Raw genomic sequence first — 21,473 nt, 5'->3', positions numbered from 1 at the left:
CTGCTCTTTTAAAATACATGCTAGATAGAGAAGAAATGCATGATTTCATGAGAGCTTCTAATAGTCAATTGATTTCAGTCCTAAGAGAAGTGAGAGAATGGTTCCTAGTGGAATAGATTTTTGAGCTAAGATCTAAAGCATAATGGAGAATTTAAAAAGACAAGAGTCATGGTACCTGGGTGGCTCAATCAGTTGAATGTCTGACTCTTGGTTTTGGCTCAGGTCATGATCTTAGGGTCGTGAGATCGAGTCCTGCATCAGGCTTCGTGCTCAACACAGAGTGTGCTTGAGATTCCCTCCCTCTCCCTTTGCCCCTGCCCCCTAAAATTAATAAATAAATATTTAAAAATAATAATAAAATAAAGCAAAGGGTGATTACCACTGCTGGGAAGATGAAACAAACATATTTCCCTACTATTTATGCTAAGTAAAAATATAATTCATAGATATTATATATTAAACAAACATGAGAAGACTGAAAGGTGGAGAGAAAAGGCAATTGGGCTGAGGACTACAGGACTCAAGGAATGACAGAGTGGTTAGGATAGTCTAGGATATATAAGTCTGCCTTATATATCTTATATATCCTAGACTTAAAGCCAAAATAGTCGGTGACCCAGAAACATCAATGAGTACAGACAAAAAACACCAACAAACATCTGATCTTTCTAGCCAAAGGATGAGAAAAAGGAATAAGCATCAACACAGAAAACTTTTTTTTTTTAAAGATTTTATTTATTTATTCATGAGAGACACAGAAAGAGAGACTCAGAGACAAAGGTGGAGAGAAAATCAGGGTCCATGAAGGGAGCCCAATGTAGGAATTGATCCCTGGGCTCCAGGATCACACCCTGGGCTGAAGGGAGGCACTCAACCCTGAGCCACCCAGGCATCCCAAGATAGAAAACTTTTAAATAATCATTCCACTCTAGTCAAGCACTACAGAAAAACTGTAGCCATATTCCCACCCATGCTGATGAACACTGTGTGGGAAATGTAGATTTATACCCTCAGGAGGCTCTACCAAGTGCCCTGAAAAACCTGCCAGGGTGGTTTCAGAACAACTCAAATAGGGAGATAAGATTTTCATCCCAGCTTTCAGTAATAAGCACCGACCACCTCCAATTACGTTACTAGAAATCATGTAGGGAGCTAAACAGACAGTCAAAACTTTCACAATCACCCCGAGATAATGAAGTCACTGTGATGTTAGTGGGGGACTGCTTGTAACTCCAAACTCACTCCCTGCCCAGCAGTTAACAAGGATTCCCTCCCACATCTCATATGTCAGGAGGTTGCATGGGGAATCTGAATTTCTGGCTCCACTTGGCAATAATTGAGATGGTCCTCCTTCCTCTCCTCCTTCTGGAGTGGTGTCAGAAGGAAAAAAGTTTAAATAAGGTCCAGTCTCAGGATATAATAGGAAAAATGTATGAGTTTCAATAAAAATCACTAGTCATGCCAAGGACCAGAAAAAACTCAAATTGAAAAAGACAATCAATAGATGTCAATAAAAATATAATAGAAATGTTAGAATTATCTGAGGACAGTGTTTAAACATCCACGATAAAAGCGCTTCTATGTGCAATTATCAGTGTGTCTGAAACAAATAAAAAAAAAGATTTATTAAAGAAATAGAAATATCCAACAAAGGAACAGAGCATACAAAGAATTACCAAGTGGAAATTTTATTTTTTAAAGATTTTTACTTAATTATTTGATAGAGAAAGAGAGAGAGCATGAGTGGAGGTAGGAGCAGAGAAAGAAACAGACTCCCCACTGAGCAGGGAGCAGGACATGGGGCTCAGTCTCAGAACTCTGAGATCATGACCTGATCTGAAGGCAGATGTGTAACTGACTGAGCCACCTAGGCACCCCACCAAATGGAAATTTTAGAACTGAAAAATATAATAACTGATTTTAAAAACTCAGTAATTGGCTCAACAGCAGAATAGAGAGAACAGATGAAGATTAATGAAATGGAAGTTAGAAAAATAGATACTATATAATCTGAAAAACAGAAAAATATACTGGAAAAAAAATGAACTGGACTCTGAAAACCTGTGGAATTATACCATGTGTTTAGAGTCCAAGAAGAAGGGCACAAGGTCAGAGCTGAAAAGCATGAGAATTGATTAAAATTTTACAAATTTGGCAAGAGGCATAAACTTCTAGATTCAAGAAGTTTAGTGAAACCCAAACAGGAAAAACCCAAAGAAACCCATACCAAGAAACATAATTGAACTTCTGAAAACTAAAGACAGAAGAATTCTTGAACATAGCCGTAGAAAAATGACACCTAACCTATAGAAGAAAAACAGTTCAAATAATAGAGATTTCTCATTAGTTACTACAGAAGTCAGAGGAAGTGGCACGGTTATTTCTCAAGTGCTGAAAGAAAAGATACGTCAAATCAGAATTCTTTATCCAGTGAAAATACCCTTTTTCAGGATGAAAAAGAAACCAACACATTCTTATATTAAAGAAAACTGAGGGAATCTGTCACTAGAAGACCTTCCCTAAAAGAATGTAGAAGGGCAATTGTGTTCCTATATGCTAGCAAACAAATACATAGACAAGAAAATAACAATACTATTTACAATTGTTCAGAAAATGAAATTATTTAGATGTAAATCTAACAGGATGCATAATACTTGTCTGTTTGAATATATCACTGATGAAAGGGATAAAAAGTCTAAATAAATGAAGAGACACATCATGCTTGTGAACTAGAAGCCTCAACATAAGTGAAGATATCAATTTTCCCCAATTTGATATATAGGTATAATGCAATTCCTATCAAACCAGAAGCAAGGTTTTCTTATAGATCTAGATAAGATTATTCTATAATGTATATGAAAAAGCAAAGGAACTATAATAGCTAAAACAATTTTGAAAAGAAAAATAAAGTAGGAGGAATCCACCTACCCAATTTCAAGATTTACCATATGGCTACAGTAATCAAAGCTGTGTGGTATTGCTAGACAAACATATAGATCTGTGGAAAAGAATAGAGAACACAGAAATGGATGCCTATAAATATGCCCAACTGATTTGTTGACAAAGATTCAAGTGAATGGAGGTAAATAGTCTGAACTTACTGTTATAGCAATAAGATATGAAGAGGCAATAAAATAAACCTTGACCTCAGTCTCACAAAATTAATTCAGAGTGAATCAAAGACTTAAAAGTAAAATGTGAAACTACAGAACTTCAAAAAAAAAAAAAAAAGAGAGAAAATCTTCAGGATCTAGGACTATGTAGAATAGTTAGACTTGATACCAAAAGCATGATCCATAAAAGGAAAAATTAATAAATTGGGCTTCATTAAAATGAAAAACTTCTATTTTACACAGGAGCCTCTTAAGAAGATGAAAGAGCAAGCAACAGAGTGGGATAATCAAACCACATTTCCAACCAAGTCTCTAGAATATACAAAAAACTCTCAAATTAAAACCATGGTAAGATATTACTACACACCTATCAGAATGACTAAAATAAAAATTAGTGACAAGACCAGATGTTGGATGCAGGATGCTGGATCACTGATACATTACTGGTGGTAATGAAGAATAGTATAGCCACTCTGGAAACAGTTTGGCAAGTTGTTTTTGTTTTTAACTTAATATGCAACTGTCATGCGACGTAACAATTATACTTACAGGCAATTAACCAGAGAAAAGATGATTCATACTCACACAAAACCATGTACCTGGATGTTTATAGCAGCTCTATTCAAAATAGCATAAAAATAAAAAACATCCAGATATCCTTCAGTAGATGAATGGTTAAATGAACTGGTACATCATAATAAAAAAATATCAAATTACTGATACATATAGCAACTTGGGCAAATCTCCAGAGAGATTCCAAACTCAATTGGTTACATATTTGAGGATTCAATTTACAGAACATTCTTTTTTAATTTTTAATTTTTTTGTTTTTGAGAGGGAGTGCACTCATGTGAGAGCAGGGAAGGGGTGGAAGGAGAAGAAGAGAGAGAATCTTAAGCAGGCTCCATACTCAGCAAGAAGCCTGACACAGTGATCAATATCACCACCCTGAGATCATGACCTGAGCCAAAACCAAGAGTCAGACGCTTAACTGACTGAGCCACCTGAGTACCTCCCATTTACATGACACTCTTGAAATACAAATTATAGAAATGGAGAACAAATTAGTGTTGCCGGAGATTAGTAAGGGGTAGGGCACTGGTTATAAAAGGATAACACTAAAGATCCTTGTAGTGATGAAAGTGTTGGGTATTTTAATGGTATGAACGTCAGAATCCTAGTTGTGATCAACTATAGTTTTGCAAGATGTTATCATAAGGATATTGGATGAAGATTCCACAGAATATGTCTCTATTATTTCTTAACACTGCTTGTGAAACTATCTCAAAATGAAAAGTTTCATTTAATAAAAGGCAAGAGTGATGGGTAGAAATGGATCAAGACTATGGTCTTGATCTAAAAGTATGAGGAGTCATTGCAGTGTGTTAAGCAGAAAATTAGCTTAATTGAAACTGTGTTTTACAAAGATAAACTCAAAATGGGTGAAAGATCTAAATGTGAGACAAGATTCCACCAAAATCCTAGAGAACATAGGCAACATCCTTTTTGAACTTGGCCACAGTAACTTCTTGCAAGATACATCCATGAAGGCAAGAGAAACAAAAGCAAAAATGAACTATTGGGACTTCATCAAGATAAGAAGCTTTTGCACAGCAAAAGAAACAGTCAACAAAACTAAAAACCTACAGAATGGGAGAAGATATTTGCAAATGACGTATCAGATAAAGGACTAGTATCCAAGATCTATAAAGAACTTATTAAACTCAACAGCAAACAACAACAATCCAATCATGAAATGAGCAAAAGACATGAACAGAAATTTCACCAAAGGAGACATAGACATGGCCAACAAGCACGTGAGAAAATGCTCTGCATCACTTGCCATCAGGGAAATACAAATCAAAACCACAATGAGATACCACCTCACACCAGTGAGAATAGGGAAAATTAACAAGGCAGGAAACCACAAATGGAGAGGATGTGGAGAAAGGGGAACCCTCTTGCACTGTTGGTGGGAATGTGAACTGGTGCAGCCACTCTGGAAAACTGTGTGGAGGTTCCTCAAAGAGTTAAAAATAGATCTCCCCTATGACTAAGCAATTGCACTGCTGGGGATTTACCCCAAAGATACAGATGCAATGAAACGCTGAGACACCTGCACCCCGATGTTTATAGCAGCAATGTCCACAATAGCCAAACTGTGGAAGGAGCCTCGGTGTCCATCGAAAGATGAATGAATAAAGAAGATGTGATTTATGTATACAATGGAATATTACTCAGCCATTAGAAATGACAAATACCCACCATTTGCTTCGATGTGGATGGAACTGGAGGGTATTATGCTGAGTGAAATGTCAATCGGAGAAGGACAAACATTATATGGTCTCATTCATTTGGGGAATATAAAAAATAGTGAAAGAGAATAAAGGGGAAAGGAGAAGAAATGTGTGGGAAATATCAGAAAGGGAGACAGAACATGAGAGATTCCTAACTCTGGGAAACGAACAAGGGGTGGTAGAAAGGGAGGTGGGCGGGGGGGTGGGGGTGACTGGGTGATGGGCACTGAGGGCGGTACTTGATGGGATGAGCACTGGGTGTTATGCTATATGTTGGCAAATTGAACTCCAATAAAAAATAAATTTAAAAAATAAAATAAATAAAAAAATAAAAAAAGAAACTGTGTTTTGAAAAAAATCATGGCTTGCAATGTGGAAATTAGAGGGGCAAAAGTGGCTATCTTCCCAATATGCTGCTTACAGTTCAATTATACTGCTCCAGCTACAGAGGTTCAGTGTGTGATACAGAAGCTGTCTAGAGAATCATGTCATTGATTTATCAGTTGCCTTGAGCTAAATTCTCCTCTGATGTGTTCACGGGAAAATTCCCATAAAGTTAAAAAGGCAAAAGCATTTGAAAATTGGTTTGATGTGTTGACTATTTTAATTCATCAATCAGGTAGGCATGATCAAAAGCAACCTGAGCATCCTTTGTGACCTCTACTAAAAGAAAGAAAAGTCTTACTTCAGCTTCTAAAGTAAATCATTTCACAGAGACATTACAAATATCAGTGGTTACAGGATACTCTTTAGTATTTGCTAGAGATTTAACGCATTCAGAAACATTAAAAGAGTTGTTCATGAAAACTTACAGAAGATGAAATATGATGCTATGTCACAATTTACTGTGCCTCAAGAGGTCACATTTTTCTGAAACAAAACTATTAGTGCCTTTAAATATAGTTTTGGGATTCACCATTCTATTTGTCTATTGCCTGCCTCATACCTAAGGATACAATCCATGCCAATGACTCTAAATTATGACTTATCTACAACCATTGTTTTTGTTTTCCAATTTCATAAAAAAATTTCAGTCTAAATTAATTTTTCCTCACTGCATTGAATAAATTGCCCCTTATTTTAGTGTCATGTAAACAATGGCTAAATGGACAACCACCAGGTTCCCATATTAAATAATCTTTTATTGAGCATCATTTATTTCCATGTACATTATTTTATTTAATCATTATAGTGATGCAATGAGGTGTTCAGAGGAGGCTGCCAGTGTATGGAGAATTATAAAAAGCTAGAGAGAAGCAAATCAACTCCTCCAAATATTCAGCCACTAGCCATATGTGGCTATAAAACTCTTGAAATATGCTAGTCCAAATTGATTGTATTATGAATGTAATTTATAAATTATACTCTGGATTTTGAATATTATAAAATATCTCATTACTATTTTAAAATATGGACTGCATGTTGAAATGACAAGTTAGATATATTGGGATAAATTAAATGTATTATTAAAATTAATTTCACTTGTTTTTTTTCTTCCTTTAAACATAAAATTATACCTAGGGCTCACATTGTATTGATATTGACAGAAGTGCCCCCAATCCTGTCAATGGAATCTCCTGCATGTATCTGAAATCCAGGCTCCTCTCCATCTCCACAGCAAACACCCCAATCCAAGCCACTCATCTTTGTCCTCGAGAATGACATTCTATTCTCACATTAGCTTTGTCTACCACTGCCCATCTACACCACACTCTACCCTTCCCTGCAGCCAGAATGACATTGTTTTTAAAATTGCAATATGATCATACTAGTCTCCAACTTCAACCCTTCCAGGAAACTCCCATTGCCTTTTCAATTAATGTAGCTTGGTGTACAAGAATGTACACCATTTTTGCCCACATCCAGCCTCATTTCTCCCACTTCCAACATGCTGAAAATTTCTCAGTGAGACATTTAAAGTTTCCTTCTGCCTCAGGCCATCTGTATATGTTCACTTAGAGTCTCTTCTGTCATCTTGGCCCACTGACTTCTACCCATTCTTCAGACCCCAGCTTAAATATCATTTTCTTATGATTCCCCACAACAGGATGCACTTCCCATCACAGAACCCTATAGTCCTCAGCACAATTATACTTATCTGATATTCATCTTCCCAATGGAAACTCCATTAGGCCAAAGACGTTGGTCTCATCCACCACTGCATTTCCAGCACATGGCTGGAACTATGCTTGTCAGATAGGGAACTTATAATAGATATGGTGACTGACTGACATTCCCAGATACTATAGCCATATTAAGAGTGAGAAAACCAATTCTTCCCACAAAATCAGTCAAGTTATGAAATCTACATGTTGGTTATATTCAACAATTTGGTGATCTAAAAGGTATGAGTATACACAGGAAACTTGCAGGCCTCATTTATTTATTTATTTTTTCCCCCAGCTCTATCAAAGAAAACAGAAAAGAAACCAAGAAGCTCTAAAGATAAAATAGTCTATGCCTGAAATTTTGGAGCAAAAGGTTAAACTTGTAAAGATTAATTTTCAAAAAGGAAATATGCCTAATGCATTACTACTGCAACTTTTTTTACTCTACTGAATAATTTACTGAATTCAGTAAATATACTTACTAAAAATAATATCTGAGAACACATGAGAGGCCTTTATATTTATCACCTGTTGCTTCCATGCGATCTCTTCTAGGACTTTGCTCCAGCATCTTATGACATATATTCTTATATGTCCTTTATTTAACAAACAAACAAACAAACAAACAAACAAACAAACCCAATCTTTGTTGAACCCTGCCTTCTCCAGGTCCCATTCTATGTAACCGTTCCTTTGCTATCAACTTTAATACTTACTATATACAGGGCTGGTGATGCACAGAGCCCCTCCAGACTGCACTAACTCCTTGAAATAATTCTTTGATTTTATTCTCAGTGCATTGCTCTCCTTTCACATCTAGGACTGTTCACACTCACCAAAAAGTCACCATTGACTCTCTCCTCAGTTGATCTATTCCCTTTGCTCTCTTCAGAATTTGATAGCCTTGAAAAAATACCTTCGTATACTTTTTACAACTTTCTAATGGTTTTCTGGCTTAAAAACAGTAATTTTTTAAAAAGCACTGTAAAGGTAGAACACTAAGAAATACCCATAATCTCATCACCTTATAACTATCTGAACATTTGACATTGTTCTTTAAGTCTTTTTCTGTGTTTTCACAACTTTTTTATTTGAAAAAGATCTTACTAAGTAGAGACATAAATATTTCTCTTGTCATTAAGAACATTTCAAAAACATATTTTTAATGTTATATGTGATTTAATAGTAAATGTTTAAATATCTTCTATTCCTTATTTCAGATTCACATTATTTAAAATTTTCAATATTGTAAAGTTGAACTGTTTTAAATATTTTTATGTGTTAATATTTTTTGTTATTTCAAATCATTAACATGGGATCATTTCCTAGAAGCAGAATTAATAGATCAAACACCTGATATTTTTGGTTTTTGATATAGGATATAAATTTCATCAATATACTCCCATTAGCAACATATGAATAAGCCCATTTCTCTACACATTTATCACCATTAAACAGTATAATAAACATAGTGTATAAATATAAACAATATATAATATATAACATATATATTAATAGTATTAACTGAATATATATGTCCACACACACATATATAATATATATAACATATATGCACAGCATAAACTGTGTGTATTATACACACACACACACATACATTGGGTTTTCTTGAGAGAGACAGACAGAATGTGTGCACACATGAGCTTAGGGTGGGGGCTTCAGAGGGGGAGGGAAAGAGAAAATTTCAAGCAGGCTCCAGGCCACAGAGCCTGACATGGGCTCTGTCTCCTGACACTGAGATCATACCTGAGCCAAAACCAAGAGTTGAACACCTAGCCAGATACCCTAATAGTATATATTTTTAAATTACTTATTTTGAAGGCAAAATATTCCTTTCAGTTAGCATCATACTAATATGGTTAAAATATCAAACACTGCTTTTCCTCTTTTTTAAATTGACAGTTCATATCCTTTGTATAATTATTTGTGGGAACAGGGTACCTGGGTGGCTCAGGTGGTTGAGCATTGGACTTGATTTTGGCTCAGGTCATGATCTCAGGGTCCTGGGATTGAGCCCCATGTTGGACTCTGCACTCAGCATGGAGTCTATCTGTCTCACTCCCTCTGCTCCTCCCCCTGCTCACGTTCTCTGTCTCTAAGATAATTAAACAAATCTTTAAAAAATAATTATTTATGGACTATTAATATTTTTAAATTAATTCTTAGAAGCTATTTATAGTTTAGATTAATGTTTAAGACTACTTTTTTACAGCAGTTTTAGATTAGCAACAAGATTGAGAGGTACAGAGATTTCCATAACCTCCTGCCCCCAACATATATAGTCCCCCTCATTTTCAATGTCACTCACAATAATGATATATTTTTTATTGAGGATAAAGCTACAATGACACATTATAATCACCTAATTTCATAGCTTACCTCAGGGTTTAATTGGTGTTATACATTTTATAGGTTTGGGCATATAAATAATGACATATATACATCATTATGGTATCAGAGTATTTCCACTGCCTAAAAATTCTCTGTCCTCAATCTACTCATTCTGCCCCTCACCCCCAGCAATCACTCATGTTTTCATTGTCTCCATAGCTTTCCTTTTCCAGAATGTCATATACTTGAAATCATACAGTACGTAGCCCTTTCAGATAGGCTTCTTTTACTTAGTAATATGCATTTAAATTCCACCATGTCTAATCATGGCTTCATAGCTTGTTTCTTTTTAGAACTAAATAATATTCCATCGTCTGGGTGTACTATAGGTTATTTATCCATTCACTCACATGTTGGTTGCTTCCAAGTTTTAGCAATTATGAATAAAGATGTGATAAGGTTTTTGTGTCAACATAAGTCTTGTACTCTTTGGGATAAAAAGCAGAAGTATAGTCACTGGATTTTATGCTAAGAATATGTTTAGTTATGTAAGAAACTGTCAGTCTTCCAAAGTGGCTGTACCATTTTGCATTCCCTCCACCAATGTGTGAGAGATCCTGTTGCTCCACATCCTCACAGCATTTGGTGTTACCAATTTTCTGAATTTGGGCCATTCTAGTAGGTGGGCAGTAGTACCTCATTGTTTCAGTTTACATTTCCCTGATGACAAATGCTTTGGAACATTTTTCTATATGTTTATTTGGTATCTGTATACATGCTTTGGTGAGGTGTCTGTTGAAGTCTTTGGTCCATTTTTTTCAATTAAATTGTGTTCTTATTGTTGAATTTTAAGAGTTCTTTGTATATTTTTGATAACCATCCTTTATCAGATATGTCTTTTGTAAACATTATCTCCCAGTGTGTGGCTTGTCTTCTAATTCTTTTGATATTGCCTTTGCAGAGCAGAAGTTTCAATTTTAAGGAAGCCCAGCTTATCAATTATTTCTTCCAAGTATCATGTCTTTGGTGTTATATCTAAAATGCTATTCATCATACCCAAGGTCATTTAGGCTTTCTCCTGTTATCTTCAAGGAGTTTTATAGTTTTGCACTTTTACATTTTAGGACTATGACACTTTTTTTTTTTAAAGACTGTATTTATTTATTCATGAGAGAGAGAGAGAGAGAGAGAGAGGCAGAGACATAGGCAGAGGGAGAAGAAGGCTTCATGTAGAGAGCCCGATGTGGGACTTGATCCCGGGACTCCAGGATCATGCCCTGAGCCAAAGGCAGATGCTCAACCACTGAGCCACCCAGGTGTCCCGGACTATGACACATTTTGAACTAATTCTTGTGACAGGTGTAAGGTCTATGTCTATATTCACTTTTTTTTTTTACTTTCAAAGATTCCCCATCTCTATAATTCTATATACTATACTCTGCGTAGTCCTCATAATACTTGGTATAATTTTCCTTATTTAAGAATAATTTTAATATGTATATGAATAACTATACATATTTTATGTATATATATTGCTTATATATATATTGCTCTCTATTCTTAAGATAATATACTCTGTGCTTGTAGAAATGGTTTTTTTTTATTTCTCTCAGTATAGAGTAGTTGTCACTACTGAAATGAACTAGTAAAGCAACTGAGATTATTAATTCTGAAGAAAAAATTCTGATGGATTATTCAATAGTTTTCATATGGTGAAAGCATTTTAAGCAGATGGCAATGAACAGTTGTTCTCCATTTTTGCTAAGGACCAAACAAGAAATAACAATGGAATTAGAGGGATGAAAAGGTTAGGTTAAACACATTAAAAGTTGTGTAATCCAAAATTTTGCCAAAGAGGATACTCTAGAAGCCATTTTTTTTTGTTATATCACAACACAGATATTCAGTTTAAATGAAGGCAAACTGAGATAGACTTACAAAATAAAATGGAATAGCAGAGAGCTCCTTGTTTACTCACACCAATTTGTAATAACAAATCCATCTGATTTCTGGTTCACAAAACTTTCTCTTTGTGATTCATAAGCGATTATTGGTGTCTTTCAGTTCATATAGTACATATGCTTCATAAACAGAATAGGAAACTGGAAGCCAAATAATAAAATCAGAGTTGTTTATGGAATACTTTAATCTATAAGAGAGTCATAAACAAAGTTTTTACTGTTCAAAATCATGTACTTGAATAGCAAAGCATTTAGGTGTAAGATATTAACTTAAGGTCCTTAATTTTAAAAAACCTATCTTTCATTTTAATATTTTTGTTTATTTTTTTAAGGATTTATTTATTTATTTTAGAGAAGGGGAATGGGCAGAAGGACAGGGAGAGAATCTTAAACAGACTTTTACTTTGTGAAAGTGTCACTCTGGCTGAGTGCAGAATCTTACGAGGGGCTTGATTTCACGACCCTCAGATCATGACTTGAGCCGAAATCAAGAGTCACTTAACCGACTGAGCCACCCAGGTGACCCTAGTGTTTCTGCTTATTTTAACAAATATTTGCAAATATTTCTTAAGAACTATGTGTTGTGTATGAGCTACTAGAGAGAGGCACTACTCCTTGCCTTATGCCTCAAGGCCAAAAGATCATTGGACAGTATGCTGACAATGATTAAAAAATGCACAAAGTAAAATATTATATCAGTAAAAAGGAGGCTTTCTTTAGAAAATTATTTCTGTGGAATATGAATAGATATTATTTGGGAGAGAGAAGAAGAATTCCATGACCAGACATAACTGAGGAATTCTAAGATAAAGCTTAACAGATTATAGCAGGTGGGACACCTGGGTGGCTCAGCGGTTGAGCTGGGGGTCCAGGACCAGTCCCGCATTGGGCTCCCTGAAAGGAGCCTGCTTCTTTCTCCCTCTGCCTGTGTCTCTGTCTCTCTCTGTGCCTCTCATGAATAAATAAATAAATCTTTTAAAAAAAGATTATAGCAGATTTTCTCAGTGCATTTTTTTTATAAATCTTTATACAACAACATATATTTGTCATTCGAAAGACTTTACAAATGCTAACTCATTCAGTCCTCATAACAAACCTCGTATAAAGGCATTTTTCCCCTCCATTTTACAGATGAGGAATAAATTCAGAGAATAAGTAACTTGCCCAAATTCACACAGTTCCAGAATCTGTCCTCTTAACAAGTGTTCTGTACTGCCTTTCTACCTCCTAATGTTCATTATGAATCACTAAGATATAGCATGTAGGATCACTGGAACTTATTTGATTGTTAAACACATCCCCTACATTCACAGAACATTTTTATTTGGCAAAATATTTTTTAGTAATAGTGGCATAAGTAAATGCTGTATGTTTCTTAGCTAGTTGTTCCAGCTCCTCCTCAAACTGGCTGTCAGTTTCTTCTCTATTATTTTGTTTCTTCCTTAGTGGAAGTGTCAAGATCAAAGATGATCTATGCATCCAATGGACTAACATTAGAATTTTAGTGTGATCAACACTGTTAAGAAGAGTTCTCAGGGATTCATGTCTGAACCATAACAAGAAAAGAATGCAAAACAAAAACTAAACCAATAAAAATAATGAGAAAAGTGATAACTTCTATTTCAACAAAATAGCTTCAGCTCAGTATGGCCTGGTCCATTATAATTTTTTTAAATTTATTTTTTATTGGTGTTCAATTTACTAACATACAGAATAACGCCCAGTGCCCGTCACACATTCACTCCCACCCCCCACCCTCCTCCCCTTCTACCACCCCTAGTTTCTTTCCCAGAGTTAGCAGTCTTTACGTTCTGGCTCCCTTTCTGATATTTCCCACACATTTCTTCTCCCTTCCCTTATATTCCCTTTCACTATTACTTATATTCCCCAAATGAATGAGAACATATAATGTTTGTCCTTCTCCGACTGGCTTACTTCACTGAGCATAATACCCTCCAGTTCCATCCACGTTGAAGCAAATGGTGGGTATTTGTCATTTCTAATGGCTGAGTAATATTCCATTGTATACATAAACCACATCTTCTTTATCCATTCATCTTTCGTTGGACACCGAGGCTCCTCCCACAGTTTGGCTATCGTGGTCATTGCTGCTATAAACATTGGGGTGCAGGTGTCCCGGCGTTTCATTGCATTTGTATCTTTGGGGTAAATCCCCAACAGTGCAATTGCTGGGTCGTAGGGCAGGTATATTTTTAACTCTTTGAGGAACCTCCACACAGTTTTCCAGAGTGGCTGCACCAGTTCACATTCCCACCAACAGTGTAAGAGGGTTCCCTTTTCACCCCATCCTCTCCAACATTTGTTGTTTCCTGCCTTGTTAATTTGCCCCATTCTCACTGGTGTGAGGTGGTATCTCATTGTGGTTTTGATTTGTATTTCCCTGATGGCAAGTGATGCAGAGCATTTTCTCATATGCTTGTTGGCCATGTCTATGTCTTCCTCTGTGAGATTTCTCTTCATGTCTTTTGCCCATTTCATGATTGGATTGTTTATTTCTTGGGTGTTGAGTTTAATAAGTTCTTTATAGATCTTGGAAACTAGCCCTTTATCTGATACATCATTTGCAAATATCTTCTCCCATTCTGTAGGTTGTCTTTTAGTTTTGTTGACTGTATCCTTTGCTATGCAAAAGCTTCTTATCTTGATGAAGTCCCAATAGTTCATTTTTGCTTTTGTTTCTTTTGCCTTCGTGGATGTATCTTGCAAGAAGTTACTGTGGCCGAGTTCAAAAAGGGTGTTGCCTGTGTTCTTCTCTAGGATTTTGATGGAATCTTGTCTCACATTTAGATCTTTCATCCATTTTGAGTTTATCTTTGTGTATGGTGAAAGAGAGTGGTCTAGTTTCCTTCTTCTGCATGTGGATGTCCAATTTTCCCAGCATCATTTATTGAAGAGACTGTCTTTCTTCCAATGGATAGTCTTTCCTCCTTTATCGAATATTAGTTGACCATAAAGTTCAGGGTCCACTTCTGGGTTCTCTTTTCTGTTCCATTGATCTATGTGTCTGTTTTTGTGCCAGTACCACACTGTCTTGATGACCACAGCTTTGTAGTACAACCTAAAATCTGGCATTGTGATGCCCCCAGCTATGGTTTTCTTTTTTAAAATTCCCCTGGCTCTTCGGGGTCTTTTCTGATTCCACACAAATCTTAAAATAATTTGTTCTAACTCTCTGAAGAAAGTCCATGGTATATTGATAGGGATTGCATTAAACGTGTATATTGCCCTGGGTAACATTGACATTTTCACAATATTAATTCTGCCAATCCATGAGCATGGAATATTTTTCCATCTCTTTGTGTCTTCCTCAATTTCTTTCAGAAGTGTTCTATAGTTTTGAGGGTATAGATCCTTTACATCTTTGGTTAGGTTTATTCCTAGGTATCTTATGCTTTTGGGTGCAATTGTAAATGGGATTGACTCCTTAATTTCTCTTTCTTCAGTCTCATTGTTAGTGTAGAGAAATGCCACTGATTTCTGGGCATTGATTTTGTATCCTGCCACGCTACCGAATTGCTGTATGAGTTCTAGCAATCTTGGGGTGGAGACTTTTGGGTTTTCTATGTAGAGTATCATGTCATCGGCGAAGAGGGAGAGTTTGACTTCTTCTTTGCCAATTTGAATGCCTTTAATGTCTTTTTGTTGTCTGATTGCTGAGGCTAGGACTTCCAGGACTATGTTGAATAGCAGTGGTGAGAGTGGACATCCCTGTCTTGTTCCTGATCTTAGGGGAAAGGCTCCCAGTGCTTCCCCATTGAGAATGATATTTGCTGTGGGCTTTTCATAGATGGCTTTTAAGATGTCGAGGAATGTTCCCTCTATCCCTACACTCTGAAGAGTTTTGATCAGAAATGGATGCTGTATTTTGTCAAATGCTTTCTCTGCATCTAATGAGAGGATCATATGGTTCTTGGTTTTTCTCTTGCTGATATGATGAATCTCATTGATTGTTTTACGAGTGTTGAACCAGCCTTGTGTCCCAGGGATAAATCCTACTTGGTCATGGTGAATAATTTTCTTAATGTACTGTTGGATCCTATTGGCCAGTATCTTGTTGAGAATTTTTGCATCCATGTTCATCAGGGATATTGGTCTGTAATTCTCCTTTTTGGTTGGGTCTTTGTCTGCTTTTGGAATTAAGGTGATGCTGGCCTCATAGAATGAATTTGGAAGTACTCCATCTCTTTCTATCTTTCCAAACAGCTTTAGGAGAATAGGTATGGTTTCTTCTTTAAACGTTTAATAAAATTCCCCAGGGTAGCCATCTGGCCCTGGACTCTTGTGTCTTGGGAGGTTTTTGATGACTGCTTCAATTTCCTCCCTGGTTATTGGCCTGTTAAGGTTTTCTATTTCTTCCTGTTCCAGTTTTGGTAGTCTGTGGCTTTCCAGGAATGCGTCCATTTCTTCTAGATTGCCTAATTTATTGGCGTATAGCTGTTCATAATATGTTTTTGAAATCGTTTGTATTTCCTTGGTGTTGGTAGTGATCTCTCCTTTCTCATTCATGATTTTATTAATTTGAGTCTTTTCTCTCTTCTTTTTAATAAGGCTGGCTAATGGTTTATCTATCTTATTAATTCTTTCAAAGAACCAACTCCTGGTTCTGTTGATCTGTTCCACAGTTCTTCTGGTCTCGATTTCGTTGAGTTCTGCTCGAATCTTTATTAACTCCCTTCTTCTCTTGGCTGTAGGATCTATTTGCTGTTTTTTCTCTAGCTCCTTTATGTGTAAGGTTAGCTTTTGTATTTGAGTTCTTTCCAGTTTTTGAATGGATGCTTGTATTGCAATGTATTTCCCCCTTAGGACTGCTTTTGCTGCATCCCAAAGATTTTGAACGGTTATATCTTCATTGTCATTAGTTTCCATGAATCTTTTTAATTCTTCCTTAATTTCCTGGTTGACCCTTTCATCTTTTAGCAGGATGGTCCTTAACCTCCACGTGTTTGAGGTCCTTCCAAACTTCTTGTTGTGATTTAGTTCTAATTTCAAGGCATTATGGTCTGAGAATATGCAGGGGACGATCCCAATCTTTTGGTATCAGTTCAGACCCGATTTGTGACCCAGTATGTGGTGTATTCTGGAGAAAGTTCCATGTGCACTTGAGAAGAATGTGTATTCAGTTGAGTTTGGATGTAAAGTTCTGTAGATATCTGTGAAATCCATCTGATCCCGTGTATCATTTAAAGCTCTCGTTTCTTTGGAGATGTTGTGTTTAGAAGACCTATCGAGTATAGAAAGAGCTAGATTGAAGTAACCAAGTATAAGTGTATTATTATCTAAGTATTTCTTCACTTTGGTTAATAATTGATTTATATATTTGGCAGCTCCCACATTCGGGGCATATATATTGAGGATTGTTAAGTCCTCTTGTTGGATAGATCCTTTAAGTATGATATAGTGTCCCTCTTCATCTCTCACTACAGTCTTTGGGGTAAATTTTAGTTTATCTGATATAAGGATGGCTACCCCTGCTTTCTTTTGAGGACCATTCGAATGGTAAATGGTTCTCCAACCTTTTATTTTCAGGCTGTAGGTGTCCTTCTGTCTAAAATGAGTCTCTTGTAGACAGCAAATAGATGGGTCCTGCTTTTTTATCCAGTCTGAAACCCTGCGCCTTTTGATGGGGTCATTAAGCCCGTTCACCTTCAGAGTTACTATTGACAGATAGGAGTTTAATGTCATCATGATATCTATTCAGTCCTAGTTTTTGTGGAATGTTCCACTGAACTTCTTAAAGGGGAATTTTAAGAGTCCCCCTTAAAATTTCTTGCAGAGCTGGCTTGGAGGTCACATATTCTTTTAGTTGCTGCCTGTCTTGGAAGCTCTTTATCTCTCCTTCCATTTTGAATGAGAGCCTTGCTGGATAAAGTATTCTTGGTTGCATGTTCTTCTCCTTTAGGACCCTGAATATATCCTGCCAGCCCTTTCTGGCCTGCCAGGTCTCTGTGGAGAGGTCTGCTGTTACCCTAATACTCCTCCCCATAAAAGTCAGGGATTTCTTGTCTCTCTTGCTGCTTTAAGGATCTTCTCTTTATTTTTGGAATTTGCAAGCTTCACTATTAAATGTCGAGGTGTTGAACGGTTTTTATTGATTTTAGGGGGGGGGGGGATCTATTTCCTGGATCTGAATGCCTGTTTCCCTTCCCAGATTAGGAAAGTTTTCAGCTATAATTTGTTCAAATACATATTCTGGCCCTCTGGCCCTTTCGGCGCCCTCGGGAACCCCAATTAAACATAGGTTTTTCTTCCTCAGGCTGTCGTTTATTTCCCTTAATCTATCTTCATGGTCTTTTAATTGTTTGTCTCTTTTTTCCCTCAGTTTCCCTCTTTGCTATCAACTTGTCTTCTATGTCACTCACTCGTTCTTCCACCTCGTTAACCCTCTTCGTTAGGACTTCTAGTTTGGATTGCATCTCATTCAATTGATTTTTAATTTCTGCCTGATTAGCTCTAAATTCTGCAGTCATGACGTCTCTTGAGTCCTTTATGCTTTTTTCTAGAGCCACCAGTAGCTGTATAATAGTGCTTCTGAATTGGCTTTCTGACACTGAATTGTAATCCAGATTTTGTAACTCTGTGGGAGAGAGGACTGTTTCTGATTCTTTCTTTTGAGGTGAGGTTTTCCTTCTAGTCATTTTGCTCAGTGCAGAGTGGCCAAAAGCAAGTTGTATTGGGAAAAAGAGAAAAAGAGAGGAGAGAAAGAAGGAAAGAAAAGAGAAAGAGAAAAAAAAAGGGAAGAAAAAGAAAAAAAAACGAAAAAAAAAAAGAAGAAAAAGAGAAAGAAAAAGAAAGGAGAAAAAAAGGGGGTGGGGGAAGGAAACAAATCAAAAAGCAAAACAAAACGAAACAAAACAACAACAACAACAACAACAAAGAACCACGGGGGAGTATCTTCTGATTCTGTGTACTTTAAGTCCCTTGGCTTCCCCTGGAAGTTGTCCGTCTCGCTGGTCTTCTGTGGGAGGGGCCTGTTGTGGTGATTTTCAGGTGTTAGCAGTTGGGGGAGCTGCTGTGCCCCTGCCTGGTGCAGGGCTCAGTGGGGGTTGTTTACCCCGTGAGGCCGCAGGAGGAACAGCCCCAGTGGCGGGGCAGCTCTGGAAACCTGGAGTCAGCTCCGGCAGGAACTCCGTCTGCAGGGCCTGGAGGCTCCGGGGCGGGGCCGCTGATCTGCTCAGCTGGGGCAGGAGCGTCCTCGCTGTCCTGGGCCCTCCCGGCCTCTGCCTGTCCCGGGGGAGGCCGGATCCTGGGCTGTGTCCCGGCGCCCTGTGCTCCGGGGCCTGCGCTGTTGGATTCGCGCTCCCGGGCCGCGCAACCCCCTCCGCGGAGCCGCCGCCCGAGCCCCCCGAGCTGCTCCTGGAACCGCGCAGCCCCCTCCGCCCGGAGCCTCTTCCTCTGCCCGAGCCCCTCCAGCTGCTCCCGCCCCGCAGCCCCCTCCGCGGAGCCGCCCCCGAGCCCCCCGAGCTGCTCCGGGTCCCCCGTGCGCGCTGCAGCCCTTAGGGAGCTCGGCGCACTCTCCCGGCGCGCAGGTGTCTGTCAGTGTCCCCGGGAGCCCGAGGGCATCCCCGCCCTCCTGGGTCCTGCTCCACCTCCCCGCGAGCCCCTTTCCGCCCGGGAAGGTCGGTGCAGCTCCTGCGTCTCCGGGACGGGGCTCTCCTGTCCTGGGGACACTCGCCCCGGCCTCAGCCCGGCTCCTCGCGGGGCCCCTCCCCCTTGGAGGCCTTTGTTTCTTTATTTCTTTTTCCCCGTCTTCCTACCTTGATAGAAGCGCGAACTCTTCTCACTGTTGCATTCCAGGTGTTCTCTCTTTAATTCTCAGGCCGAACTCATAGATTTTCAGGATGATTGGAAGGTTTTCTAGGTAATTTGGTGGGGACAGGTGATTTGGGGACCCTACTCTTCCGCCATCTTGCTCCTCCTCCTCAGTATTAAATTTCTTGAATTTGATAACTGCACTAAAGATTACAGAAGACAGGGCAGCCCAGGTGGCTCAGCGGTTTAGCACCGCCTTCGGCCCAGGTGGTGGTTCTGGAGAGACCAGGGATTGAGTCCCATATCAGGCACTCTGTATGGAGCCTGCTTCTCCCTCTACCTGTGTCTCTACCTCTCTCTCTATCTGTGTCTCTCATGAATAAATAAATTAAATTTTTAAAAAAAGATTACAGAAGACAATATCTTTGTTCTTAGGAGATATACATTGAAGTATTAAGGTATAAAATGTCAATGTATATATAATCTACTCTCAATGGTTTAGAAAAAATTATATACAGACGTGTTTGTGTGTGTGTGTGTGTGTGTATGTATGTGTGTGTGTATGGAGAGAGAGAGAAAATAATCATTTAAAAAGGTTAAAAGAAAAGAACCACTGCATTCTACTGTAATGTATTTTGTAAGTGAAGAAATTCATTTCCTCTTGACAAGGTTCCTTGCCTAATACCAGAAAGGTTATGTGCTGGACAGGGAATATGAGCATTTCGATCATTAAAATTTAGGAATTTTTTTGCTCATTTAGATCAGCAGTTTTGAAATTAGTTTTTGTCAGTCAATTCGCCTGAGTTCCATCAGTGTGGGTTTCTTCTTATGCAAAGGCAGAAAGCTAAACCCTGTATCGTGGTGAATTTATCCATGTGCTGACCCTTGAAGGCTCTGGAAAATTGGCCAAATAGCTGTTCCTGCATACATCCCCAGTTGCCATTATATTATCTTCTGTCAAGTGTCCCAATATCATCATGAGATTGTATAATAGTTTATAATTTAAAGAACATCTTCACATAGGTCATCTCCTTGACATTGACAAATCCTGCAAAGAAAATAAAACATGTATATCTCCATCTTATACATTTGTAAACTGAGAGGCAGAAACCCTGAGTTGGCTAACTTAGTTGCATAGAATTCAAATAAAATTCTTTTAAGTAAGCATTTATTTGGTTACCTTATACATAATGCTTTCTCATTACACAACATCATTTATGTTTAACATGATGATTCAGGAGCAGTTAAGATCATGTAATAAAGAAGGGTTAAATTGCACCTCCTATTATTATAGTTGAAAAGCAAACTAATGTATTTTAAATGATGCTTTAAGATCAAAGATGAATCTCTGCTTAACTATGCATTAATTAGAAAATATTCATAAACATATTGCTAGAATACTGACTTCATAGAATTTTTGCTTGACTAGGGATGCATTTTGATATTTCCTTAATTTCTCAGAGCTCACACTGTTTAAATGGGAGGCAGCATGGAAGGGAGCCTATGGTACTCTGGGTATTATAGCATGCCATGTCTCTAAACAGCCTGGTTACTTATGGAGAAGACAAGTGATCTTCTATATCCTCAGTCTACAAATTATTAATATTAAAAGACTGAACTAGATAATTTCATGGTTTTTTTTTTCAGGTACAACATTCTCCAACCAAACAGACAGACATTTTGAACTCTGATTATGGTTCTCTTGACAATCTGGGATTTCACTTAAATGATAACAAAACATGTTTTATTAAATTACCTAGTGGTAGACTGTGTCAATATTCTAGACATAGCAAAAGGTTGCTTATTTGTTTATTTACTTTAGAAAAAGAAACCATATGGAGAAAGAATTGTGAAACTATAATAAAAACACAAGTT

General features: G+C 37.7%; 1 long non-coding RNA gene across 9 annotated transcripts in view; it reads right to left on the bottom strand.

The window, feature by feature from the left end:
• Nucleotides 1–21,473, bottom strand: part of LOC112675026 (uncharacterized) — a 331,068-nt gene that overhangs the window by 273,809 nt on the left and 35,786 nt on the right. Inside the window, exon 4 of one of the 9 annotated variants that reach the window (XR_003145721.3) lies at nucleotides 20,228–20,646. The exons of the other annotated variants lie outside the window; for them this stretch is intronic. This is a non-coding gene — a long non-coding RNA (uncharacterized LOC112675026). Of the gene's footprint in view, nucleotides 1–20,227; nucleotides 20,647–21,473 lie in introns of those variants that run through there. 9 annotated transcript variants of the gene reach the window in all.

This window comes from Canis lupus, chromosome 14 (genome assembly GCF_003254725.2).
Source record: "Canis lupus dingo isolate Sandy chromosome 14, ASM325472v2, whole genome shotgun sequence".
Lineage (NCBI taxonomy): Eukaryota > Metazoa > Chordata > Mammalia > Carnivora > Canidae > Canis > Canis lupus.
This window is presented reverse-complemented; position numbering and strand designations above follow the sequence as displayed.